The 13,205-nt window shown below is 38.2% G+C and overlaps 1 protein-coding gene across 4 annotated transcripts in view; it reads left to right on the forward strand.

Moving 5' to 3' along the window:
* Positions 1 to 13,205, forward strand: part of EHBP1 (EH domain binding protein 1) — a 3,513,379-nt gene that overhangs the window by 2,942,007 nt on the left and 558,167 nt on the right. The gene's annotated exons all lie outside the window — the stretch shown is intronic.

A 13,205-nucleotide genomic window follows, 5' to 3' on the forward strand; every position in this document is an offset into this window, starting at 1 on the left:
AGAAAAACAACCTAATTTCAGCCCTCCCTTGTTTGTACACTCCTTCAGCTCTGATATGATACATTTGCCTAGGGTCAAGGTACAATCCTGGCCTCAATACACACTCTGGTGACTATGGTAAACTTTCAGGCGTCAATTGTTCTCTTATCAAGGTCTCCTGCAGCTGCACATATTTTACACAGATTAAGCAGAATAAACGTATTAATTTCTTTTTAACCCTTAATGCATTTAAGCTTGCACATTGCAGTTATACATTTTCTTAACATTTCCCCCCTTTTAATACTTTATTCTACCTTCAAAACAAGCATAAACAGTTTTTCTTCCCATAACCATTTCCTACTTAGGATTTGCAGTTAGAGAGTCATTCAGTTTAAGCTTGTGAAAGCATTTTTTCAGTTTTGAGTAATTTTTCAGATTTAACATTCTGATATAAAGTTTCTGAAACTGAAGCGTCTATGATATTCTTAACTAGTCCTTTTATACAGGGGATGCAGCAGCATTCACACACCATCAGTAAGGCTGCCCCTACACAGATGGCAATCAGAATGTTCATTAGGATGCTGCCCCAACCCCTGAACCATTTCTGAAAAAAGTCCCTCAATGGATTTGGTCCTGGTTTGGTCATGGCCGACACTTGCTGAATTACTTCAAGATGGCTGTATATCTCGTGTTTGTTGCCAGGAATAAATGAACAGCACTCCTTCTGGATTAAAGCACATGTACCTTTTTTCGCCGCTAGGGTGAAGTCGAGAGCCATGCGATTTTGAAGCACCACTGTTCTCATGGCAGTTAGTTCATTGGTTACCAATTCTAGGGCGGAAAAGGTCGCATTACTCATTGTTTCAAGAAGTTTAGATAGTTTTCTCAGCTCCCCGATCGATTTCACTGCTCCATATGCTGGTATTATGCCTGCCCAAGATATGACGTCATCACCCAGATTCATGTGCGACAGTCCTTTGCCACTTTCATGGCCTAAATCATGATGGTATATCCAGGGTGCATTGATTTGTCCCACTGGATTAGCAGGCTTCTTGATTGTTTGGACATTCCGAATTTTCCCTTGAGGTAAGACTGCCGTGTGTCGTATGGCCGGAACCAGGTATTCCAAAAAACAGCTACCGGACCAGTTTTCAGGTAGCCATTTATATGCTTTTCTTTCACTTATAAAGTAACAATTTTCTACTTTGGTGGTAAATGAACATACCCTTGTCCTGCATTAAACATTTTTTTGTTAATTATGGACAGTTGTTTGTATAGAACAGAATTACGTTTTACTTCCTCGATTGTTCTATGCATTAATTCACAAAATGAGTCATAGTTCGTGTTGCGTTAAAATCCGGTGTTATTAGGTTTAGTGTAGCATTTATAGGGAACTGTTGCATTGCAATGGCTCCATCCTACCTTGACTCTATCATTCTTATGAAAACACACAATTCCATTTTGACGAATAGACAAGTGTAATGCTACTTTATTTTTTGACGTGACATTTGATGTGTCATGAATTAGGTTTTCCCAGGTCTTATTAGCCCCTAGGGGAACTGAAGTTAGCAGCAATCCCCCATGTGCTGTTGGTAGAGCTGTGCAGACCTAGCAATTTGAAACATTGAAGGTTTTAGCATACACGTATTCGATTGCCTGGTAAGTATTGAAATTTGGGTGCCACTCACGCTTACTAAGTTCTACTTGTGTAGCAGAGAAGAGAAATGGCCATAACAAAAAGATTATTGTTACCATGATGGTCAATAGGATGTTCATGCAATATTTCTCTGGAAATGGTTGTTCTGTATTGTCTCTGTCTTCTCCGGTTCTTTCAAAAAGATATATTTTGATTTTTTTTTATTCAGTCATTTTACTTAGGACACGTGATCTTACTCTCTGTGCTGTAGGACCTTAGCACCGATGATTGCTTCACTGGGTTTGAGACGGATTAGTTTCTATTGATCTGACCCCCCTTTGTAGCCAGACTTTTGTGCTTAGGGTCCCGATGGAGAGGTAAGGTCTTTGTTCAGTTCGAAGTTTTTCACCAACTTGCAGTGCGTCAGATGTATTCACGAAGCTCGTTCTGCTATTTTGACTGCAGTAGGTGTTGAAAGAAGCACCTGGTAGGGACCTTCCCACTTTGGTGATGCCCAGTTCTTTGGCTTCATGATTTTAATCAACACCCAGTCCCCTGGCGTCACTGTCACTTCCGATGTTTCAGCTTGTTTCTGACCTGAAACAGAATTAAACTGCAACAGATGTTTAGAACTCAACAACTTTTTCATATATTCAGCTAGTGTAAAATCAGCTTCCTGGTCTGATGACATGAGAGGTTTCCATTGGGGTGTGTAATAAGCCCTTCCATACAGCTTTTTAAAGGGAGTCAGTCCTTTTGCTGTAGGGACAGTTCTCATGTTTAGCAGTGCCAGGGGTAAACAGTACAGCTAGGTTTTCCCCATTTCAGCTATTAGTTTCCTCAATTTGCTTTTTAGTATACCATTATGCCTTTCAACCAGCCCTGCAGACTGCGGATGATATGCACAATGATTTTTTAGAGAAATACCAAAAACTTACTCTGTATGGTTTGATTTACAAAATGTATACCATTGTCGCTATAGATTCTTTCCGGGATACCGAACCTAGGAATAATGTCCTTAACAAGTACCTTTGCTACTGTAGCTGCATCTGGATTTTTGGTTGGAAGAGCTTCCACCCACCTGGAAAACATATCTATAATGACAAGGCAGTACTACTTGTTTTCACATTTGTTTAGTTCTATAAAATCCATACAGATAGTGTGAAACGGATATGGTGGTGTGGGAAAACTCCCTCACTTAGGCTTCATCGCCCCCTGTGCATGGTGTTTGTTACAGATCTGACACATTAAACAAAATTTTTTAGAATAGTTTGTAAATCCATACGTTGTGAACACCTGGTTCACCAGCAGTATCATCCCCCTGTTGAGACATGGCTCAACAATGCCGCATAGCGGAACAAGTTAGAGGGTAGTATTGGTTTTCCCTCCTTAGAGATGTCCAGCCCCTTTTCGAGGATTGCACCTCGTTTCATTCATTGCCGTTTTTCTGCTTGCGTAGTGAGTGTCTGCATTGTTTTTAGCATATCTAAATTCAAGGTTTCAGAGAGTTATAATTCCTTAGCTGCAACATACGTGAAAAACAAAAAAACGAAAAAAACACACCAAATAGCTTCTTCCACTGGAAATTTAATGAACGATCTGGTACCTCGGCAATTCGCCTTCAAAGGATCACAGTTCAATAGATTTCAGCATCAACTTTATATACCATTTAAACAATCAATTATTCAATTAATCTAGTGATGCAATCTCTATTAAGAAAAGAATTCACCTTAAAGTGATCTCAAAAACAAAATATATGCAACATTTCAAGATATTTTAAACAGACTTCATTTAAAACAATTAAATCCAACAATAATTACAAAAAACTTATAGAAGTCAAAATAAATATTATTATAATACATGAATAAGTAAATATATAAATTCATGACATATGAAATGAATATAAATATATAAATAAATATATCTCAAACTGTCACCACACCCACCATGATGATCAATAAAATGCTTTGTCACAGGACTGGAAAGGTTAACATTTCTTATGTCCTTAAGATGTTCAAGCACCCTGATTCTAACCATTCTTTTGGTTTTATTGATCATCATAGTGGGTGTGGTGACAGTTTGAGATTCAGTATATTAGGAAGACCTTTTATTTCCAGAGGAGATGATGTTGTAGGCAAACTTTTAGAACTGGAGACTAGAATGATTATTAAATTCAACACTTTGAAGCCTCATGGGTTGAATCAGGAACTGGCTTTATAACATATTTAAATATTAAGTATATTTATTTATATATTTATATTCATTTCATATGTCATGAATTTATATATTTACTTATTCATGTATTATAATAATATTTATTTTGACTTCTATAAGTTTTTTGTAATTATTGTTGGATTTAATTGTTTTAAATGAAGTCTGTTTAAAATATCTTGAAATGTTGCATATATTTTGTTTTTGAGATCACTTTAAGGTGAATTCTTTTCTTAATAGAGATTGCATCACTAGATTAATTGAATAATTGATTGTTTAAATGGTATATAAAGTTGATGCTGAAATCTATTGAACTGTGATCCTTTGAAGGCGAATTGCCGAGGTACCAGATTGTTCATTAAATTTCCAGTGGAAGAAGCTATTTGGTGTGTTTTTTTAGTTATAATTCCTTATCTAGAAGGAATACCTCTGTAGCTGCCTGTTTTATAGCTGCATCAGCTCTCGCATTACCTTTTGAAATTATGTGCTGTTGTTTAGTATGAGCTGCACATTTGCAAATAGCTACCCTTCGAGGCAACTGAATAGATTCTAAAAGATCTGAAATAAGCTGCGCATGATTTATAGGTTTGCCAGTAGATGTTATCATCCCTCGGTTTTTCCACTGTTGTACAGTGGAAAAAGCGTATTGGTTATCAGTGAAGATGTTTACACATTTATCCTTCGCTAAGGTACATGCTCGTGTCAGAGCAATCAATTCTGCTGCCTGCGCAGATAAATGATGCGATAAAGATTTTGCTTTTATAACTTCAGTATCAGAGACTACTGCATATTCTACTCGGTTCTGTTCTGCAGGGCCCCTTTTGCATGAGCCACCCACATAGTATGTCACCTCGGCATTATCTAAGGGGACATCCATGAGGTCTTTCCTAGGTAATGTCTTCTGCTCAATTATTTGCAGGCAGCGATGTGGTGTACCGTCTGCAGGAGTTGGGAGCAGGGTAGAAGGGTTTAAGGTCATACATCATTCAATTGTCATATGAGGTTGGCTCAACAATATGGTCATGCAGGAGAGATGCCTAGCAGGAGAGAGATATGCTGCTTTTTTTTGTAATAAAATAATTGCGACTGCATGAGGTACCCTCAGAGTGAGTGGGTGAAACAAGACTACTGAAGCCAAAGCCTGCACTGCCAATGCTGCCGCAACTACTGCCTGCACACAGTGTGGCAAAGATTGTGCCACTGGGTTTAATTGTGATGAATAGTAAGCAATGGGACGTTGCTTATCCCCATGTTGTTATGTTAGTACTGATGTCATATAACCCTGCTTGCAATCTACAGTCTGGAAAAAACGCTTATGGTAATTAGGCAAACCCAGAACTAGAGAGGAGGCTATTAACTGTTTCAGCTTACAGAAAGCAGATTCTGCCTCTGTTGTCCATTGTAATAAGTCTTGCACTGCCATAGGTGTCTTATAAATAAGGTCAGTTAAAGGTGCAGATTCCAAGGCATAGTTTGGAATCCAGCTTCGACAAAAATTAGTCGTCCCCAAGAAGAACATCATTTCCTTCTTGGTGGTAGGCTTCGGCGCCTGCAAAATTGTCACCTTTCTGTCCTCATCTAAAGTTCTACCTTCCTTGGATATTACATATCCTAACTACTTTACCAGTTTTTTTCCAAAGTTGCAGTTTGTTCTTATTCACTTTATGTCCCTCAGCAGCTAGAAATTATAGAAGCGCTACTGTATTTTCCCTGCAATCCTGCAGGGTGGGGGCTGCTAATAGAATGTCATCAACATAAAGTAAGACCTGACTACCTTTTGGCGGGTTAAATTCTGCCAAGTTACTTGACATTTCTTGTGAAAATATAGTAGGGCTCTCACAATACCCCTGTGGTAATCGCGTATATGTATATCTTTTTCCCTGAAACGTGAATGCAAACCAATACTGGCTGTCTGGGTGTATTGGTATTGAAAAGAATGCATTACTAATGTCTACCACAGAGAAATATTCTTGTTGAGGTTTTAAGTCATTCAACAAGGTGTGTGGATTCGGCACTATAGGTGCCCTTGGTATTACTGCGTCATTTACAGCTTGCAAATCCTGAACCATACGCCATTCTCCATTGGCTTTTTTAACTGGAAGTAAAGGTGTATTACACGGAGAATCAGGGGATTCTACTAGCACCCCTCCTTTAAGTAATGCTGCTATGATAGGTTTTATTCCTGCCTTTGCATTCTTTTTTAAGGGATACTGTCTCCTTTGTGGTCTAAACGCTGATTGTGACGTGATACTACCTGGACCTGCAGTACGGATAAGTCCTACATCTGATTTTTCTGCTGACCAGAGGGTCTCTGGTATATCTCGTAAGGCGTTTTTTTCTTTCGTCAACAGGAGTATTCATTAGCTGTCTTTGCGAGACTGCAGATGTAGAGCTGGGTTAGTTTGAGTTACCCAATTCAATTTTTGCACTTGTATTCCCTGTCCTGACAACTCCAGTTCTGTTTGTTTTTTTCCATCTTGTGACTTTCTCCCCTAGGTCTGCCCACAGTATGTTTTTATTCTTGGTCAGGCTAACATGTGGTAGTCGATTGGATTTATAAAATGTCAAAAACTCTTGGGGCAGTGAACAGCTGGCCACACTATTCCCTTTTGCGTCCCAGTATAAGTTTCTCAATACCAATCTGTTTGTACGATGCTTAAATATTTTTTTTTCATACTCCTTATTAGGCCCTGGTGTGTTACAAAAATACAGGGTACAATGCAGCAGGTGCTGTTTATCATTGTCGAGGGAGGCAAACTTACTGATGACTACGTTCATCAGTTCTTTGGTCACAGTCCCTGGACCAGTTGTAGCCAGGTCCTGACTGTACCAATAAAACATTTCGCTCCCCGATTGAACCATAAAGGTGTCGGTTTGTTGCTTTGCTTCCATGCCCTGCATAGTTGGAACCACCGCTATGCCAAATAACTGCATAAGATCCCTGCCCAAAAGATTTACTGGACATTTCGCAGAAACTACAATCTTACTTCTTTGTGTTAATCCTGAAACAGGATCTGTTATGGTGATATTGCGGGAGAGGGGCTCCCGGTATAGCTGCCCATTCGCTGCTTTTACCACTATGTAATCAGGTGACTTCGAATTGTCTGGTAATTTGGAGGGGTGTATCAGGGTCTGTGATGCCCCTGCATTACACAAAAATTTAACCTCACTGCCTTCCACTAAAAGTGTAACTTCCGGTTTTGTATCTGCTAAATAGAGCTCCAGGCTCAATAAAGCTAAATCTAGTACTTCATCTTTTTCTGCACCGTCATTAATTTCCTGTACTTCCTCTACTTCCCTTTTCACAGCCTCATTTGTCCTTTCTCTACTGGTCTCTTCTAGTGATTTCTGACTATCATATATTCAGTCCTCACCTTCTTTATTTTCTGTTGTTGCCTTCTTATTTTTCCTGCAATCCCTTGCTAAATGTCCCTTTTTACCACATTTAAAACATTCTCCCCTTTTCTTGCGTCCTTCAAAGTCTTCTGATCGCTGATTAGATTTCCTACCTCCCTGTGCATTTTTTTGCCCTTTTTCTCGGGGTGCACTACATAAACTTTTGCTCCTTCTTTTACGGAAAATACCTGAGCCTTCTTCTTCTTTTTGCTATTAAAATGCCTTTCTGCATGTCTAGCATATTCAAGTAGTGAGTGTAATCTGCTCGTTCGATGGTCAACCATGTGTTTTGTAATGAAACTGCTTATAGGTGTACTACAACCTTTTAAAAATGCATTTTTTAACTGCTGTTCATATGGGGAATCTTGTTTTTGATCTTCGGGAACCTGCATTCCACAGTGGCTGTTAAAACATTCTAACAGTCTAGGAAAGTATCGGTTAACTGATTTACCCTCCTGCTGGACACATTGATTAATGCAAGTCCAGTCTGCCCTAGGTTTTCATTTCTCAGAGATGCGGTCTGTAAATCCCTTTACTTTAGTGTTTAATTCTGCGCTGCTATGTGGAAGAGGTTTTTGGGCAGCGTCACAAGGATTCCAGTTGCCACAAATTTTGTACCAATCTGGTCCTACAATCTGTCGAACTACTTTTTCTATCTCTTTCCCATTTAAGTTATAACTTAGCCTCATTTCTTGTAAATTTTCCGAAAAGTTTTTGAAATTAAGTTTTGGATGGGGAATCCCTTCTGTAGCTTTCCGGAGTCCAAGGTCTATATACTAGGATAGTTGGAGTCTGATTTTCCTGTCCTGCCTGAGGGTTCAGAACTTCTATAAGTGATCTATGACAAGATTGTACCTTCTTCATCCCTGACTGTAAGAAAACACAATCTGACAGAAACAATACACATTTAGTCCCTGATCTTGAAACAGAAAAAGTAGATTCACCTTACCTGAGCCCACGTGATTGATCGCTGATTCGCGGAAAACCCGTCCTTCAGTCGCAGATCAGAAAGTGGCTGGTCTCTTTTGACGACAATTCAGTCGGAGGAATTTTCACATAAGAAGAACCGATTTGGTTTCTTCCCCGTACGGTTTCAGCCACCTGGCCGTCTGATCCAAGTTGAAGAGAGGGTTTCTGGCTCAAGGGACCAATTTGTAAAAGAAAACACAAAGATCAATGCACGTAAGGTTCAATCAAGGCACCCTTTATTACTTGCAGCAAGGAGACAAAGCATGTATGTACAAGGTTTGTCTGATTTTCCATAGTTCAGCATGCTGTTTTTATACAGTTATTTGCATGTACACAGGAAGATATTGTTAGATTTACTGTTGACATGGTCAGAAAATTGCTGTCTTGCAAAAACATGTTTGAGAAAAACAACCTGGCCTTGGGCTAATTTCAGCCCTCCCTTGTTTTTTACACTCCTTCAGCTGTTCAGTTCTAATATAATACATTTGTCTAGGGTCAAGGTATAACCCTGGCCTCAATACACACTCTGCTGACTATGGTAAACTTTCAGGCGTCAATTGTTCTCTTATCAAGGTCTCCTGCAGCTGCACATATTTTACACAGAATAAGCAGAATAAACGTATTAATTTCTTTTTAACCCTTAATGCATTTAAGCTTGCACATTGCAGTTATACATTTTCTTAACATATATATATATATATATATATATATATATATATATATATATATATATATATATATATATATATATATATATATATATATATATATATATATATATATATATATATATATACAGCTTCACTTCATATACTTGAAATGCTGAAATTCCAAAAGCAAGGTGCAGAAACGGAGATGATGTGCAATCCACTATAGAGCTTTATTCAACCACCAAATCCACAAACAGTACAAAACAGAACAAAAAACGAACACTTGAAAATACATAAACGCCTTAGATATTCCACCATGCGTTTTCGTGTCATACATAGACTTCATCAGATGACCAGCCTGTTTCAGGAGGACCAATATTTAAATACAACCAATTAATCAGTTTATTATACAATTAAGTAATCTACCAATAAGTTATAAAAGTACTTAAGACCATAATTATACCCATACTTCAAAAAAGCTTGCTAAAATTTATCAAATCAACATTATAGTTCTTTATTCTTCTCAAATTAAATAATGACTTTTTTGAAGATTTTATAATAATATTATTTAATGGGTTTTAAGTGTTCGTTTTTCATTCTGTTTCTTACTGTTTGTGGATTTGGTGGTTGAATAAAGCTCTATAGTGGATTGTACATCATCTCCATTTCTGCACCTTGCTTTTGGAGTTTTTGGTCATTTTGGGCAGTTTACACTACTTTATTTTTGGTTTTTGAAATGCTGAAATCTCGAATTTCAGAATTTCGAGTGCATAAAGCCGAAACCATCAGAACACCGAAACACCACAAAGCTGAAATCAAAAGTCTGAACATACATACACTACACCACACACAAACCCCAACCCCAACACCTACACCACAGAAGTCATAAAAACAAAAAAACACCACATATACATATACCTACACTAAACATAACCCCCCACATGGGGGGCTGTGCCCCCCCCACACCTCCCCTACTTATATATACTAACTCCGAGATCGCACAGAGAAAAAAAAATAAAACTCAAACACGCACATTCTACAGTCCCATGCGCGCATGCACACGCGCACACACACACACACGCGCACACACACACACACACACACACACACACACACACACACACCGGTTACAAAAACACTCACATACACTCACTTACCTGAAAGTCCGAACACCAACATCCCAAACAAACACTTCCCATAACATAGCGTCACTGCATAAGCGTGGGTTTGACATATTCTCATTCGCACTTATGCACTTTTGCTATTGTAAAATTTCGGCTTCATACACTTGAAATGCTAAGTTTCGAGATTTCAGCATTTCGAGTATATGAAGTGAAACCATATATATGTATATATACAAACTACAAAATGTTGACATGCAGAACATCTACAAAATTTTTTTTTTAAATATTGTGAGCAGACAATGAATGCTCCAAGACCTAACCTCAGAACATGCAAGTCAAAAACAATGTTTTTGCAGGGCCAATCCCCCTATACCCTGTATTGACTGAATATACCAACACTGAGATTGCACAGATACCAGGGAAAGGACATAATCCCTAATCCTCGTATTGAATGATCTCACACAAATATCAACAGTGTTCTTGTTAACCAAATTAAGTCAGCAGACTTGCTTAGACTGTCACAGTAAGCAAACGGAGACTGAGGGAATCAAATTTACTACAGGGTGAAACTTATAGTTTTCATTTTCCAAGCAGACTATATTAAGTTGTATGTATTTTCACAGTAACTGTGGTACTGTGGTATGTTTTGCTTTGAATTCTCCCAGTGTTTCCTATGCTGTTTGAGCAATTTATTCGTATTGTGCTTTATTGCAGCAGATTAGGCTAGCAGTAATGGCTGACAGGGTAGATGTTATCTGGGAATTAACCCCGCCTAATCTTCCTGGATGTACATTATTTCCCGTTAACACCCACCTTAGAGGGCATTATGGAACTTAGTGAATAGTTTTATATTTGTTTATTTTTTTATTGCTAGTATATACTTTTTTTTTAATTGCTTATGTAAAATAGTTTATAGGTACTTACTACGTTGTTCATCCTTGAGGATCTTAAAAAGTCGCTAGTTTTTAGCTCTTATATTTTGCATATGCATAATCCAGAGATAGGTCAGACAGTGATTTGTTGGGACATGTAAATATTTTTTCTGTCCGCGAGGAGCAGAGGTACTAAAATTGAGGTGAATTTGTGGTTACCCATCTATCCATCTGGATTACATTTGGATAGAATAAGAGAAGTACTTTGCTTTATATAGAGTAGAAGACTGTTACAGAGAAGTGGTTATTCAATATGATACATACCCATCCCCTTCAATATGTTCTAGTTATTTTACAAAAGAGACTGAGATCCTTTACACAGGTGTTTGCGAATGGGGTATGCTAAACTCTGTACACAAAGCAGAAGTTGTGTCTCATTAGTCTGTGTGATACTGAAAAGAGGGGCAAGGCTTTGAGATTGTCTGCATTGTTTTTACGATTTAGCCACAATTTTTTTTTTTTTTTTTTTTTTTAAAGTGAGAAAGGGTTGTGTTCGTTTCTATCGTAACAAGCGTTTGAACAGATAGTTACTGAAAGGGGCATTATACTTAGTGATCAGCCTAATGAGTGCTTAGTGGAGTGGAGTGATTGCATCTCTGGTCCTAGATGCCATATAAACCGTGAAGTGAAAAATTACTTTCTTACAACAATGGATACACGGTGATTTCCAGATCCCTAACTACAGGATCACTTTTTTAGGGGTGTGTTGTCAGTGTTCTAGTTGTAAGGGGAGTCATGCAAGGATACGATTATACACTTCTTGGCCTTTAGTTGTAGTCCACAGTTTTGGCACCAGTTGCTTGTTTGGGACAGGCCTTCTTGGAGAATCTTGGTGTCCTTTGGGGAGCTTATGATGGCATCAAGTTTAAAGTCATCTGCAAACTTAGTAAACAAACATTTTGTTTGATCTGCAAGAAGTAAATGCCAAAGAGGAGTGACTCAAGAACTGAATCCTGTTGTACAGTACTAGTGGCAGGTCTTATGTAGGAGGTAGAGCTGTTTACCCAAACTTACTGGTTTTATTTGCAAGCCAGTTTGCTTTCCAACAAGTTATGCAGGAGTTGACATTTAGCTGGGAGAGTTTATGTATGATACCTGAGTACAGGATGGTGGTGAATCCCTTTACTAGGAGTAGAAATGGTGTGTACTGTTTTGCACTTTTTTATTAAATCAGTAACTTTTTTTTTAAGTTGACCAGGTAGTGCCCTTGACAAACATAAAATGGGTTGGGTCATGAGTCTGTAGTTTATCTATATACTTATTAGTTCCATAATGATTCTATCTATAGCCTTACAGTTGAGGTTTATCAGACTTATGGGTCTGTAATTACCCAGGTCTATTGAAGTCAAACCTTTGTGCAATGGAATGACTACTGCTGTCCTCCATTCATCTAGCATAAAGGCTGTTTTGAGGCTGGTATTCAATACTTCGAGGGGGCAGACAAATCATGTTTCATGCTGACCAGTATGTTATCTGGCCCCATACATGTAGTGTGCTTGGTTTTAGATAGGTTCTTGAGAACTTGGTGTAGATTTGTATATGTGATCTGAGAATACTGGAAGGGAGAGAGGGGTGAAGTTTAAGCTAAGTTTGTCAATTAGCAGATTGGCTACGTACTTTAGATCCAAGTATGTAATATCATTTACTGTTTGATTTGCACAATTGAAAAGAATACCAAGACCCATATAGTGAGTGTGTTGCCATGCAGCCCAACTGTAAAAAACAATAAAAAAAACTCGCATGAGTTCACGTCGTCACCGGAATAAAGACGTTGTCAAACAAATGATGGAAACCAGTGCTACTGCAGAAACTCTCTAAAAGCAACAAATACTTATTCAAAATGTTACGTGCTTTTGTCCCTTCAGCTCGGGACTTCATCAGAACATAAAATTAGAAACACAGTCACAAAAATTTATATCATTATAGTATCAACAAGACTCCCAAGCCTATTGGTCAGATAATTAAAATAATTCAAAACTCTCATTAACTCTAAAAGTCACAAGACCATTGTCTGTCCAGGTTGTCTATATAGTAAAAATGGATATGACAAATAATGTAATGCCTTTAGAATAATAATAAAACTCACAATCAAGGCATTGGCAGGCAAGGATGTGTGTACCTACCCAGGGAGGGAGCATATGTCACAATTTGATTTCCCCTGTGTAGACTGGGGAAACAACTGTGAAATACTTCCTGAGGGTGAACAAGGCATTTTAGTGACATCAACCCCTTGTGGAAATGAATGATCCAACTCTGATGCATATTGCGCAGTCCACTGTTGGAGTATTACTGAGTTCAAGCAGGAGAA

This window comes from Protopterus annectens, chromosome 1.part2 (genome assembly GCF_019279795.1).
Source record: "Protopterus annectens isolate FY-2018-M chromosome 1.part2, PAN1.0, whole genome shotgun sequence".
In the NCBI taxonomy this organism is placed as follows: Eukaryota; Metazoa; Chordata; order Ceratodontiformes; family Protopteridae; genus Protopterus; species Protopterus annectens.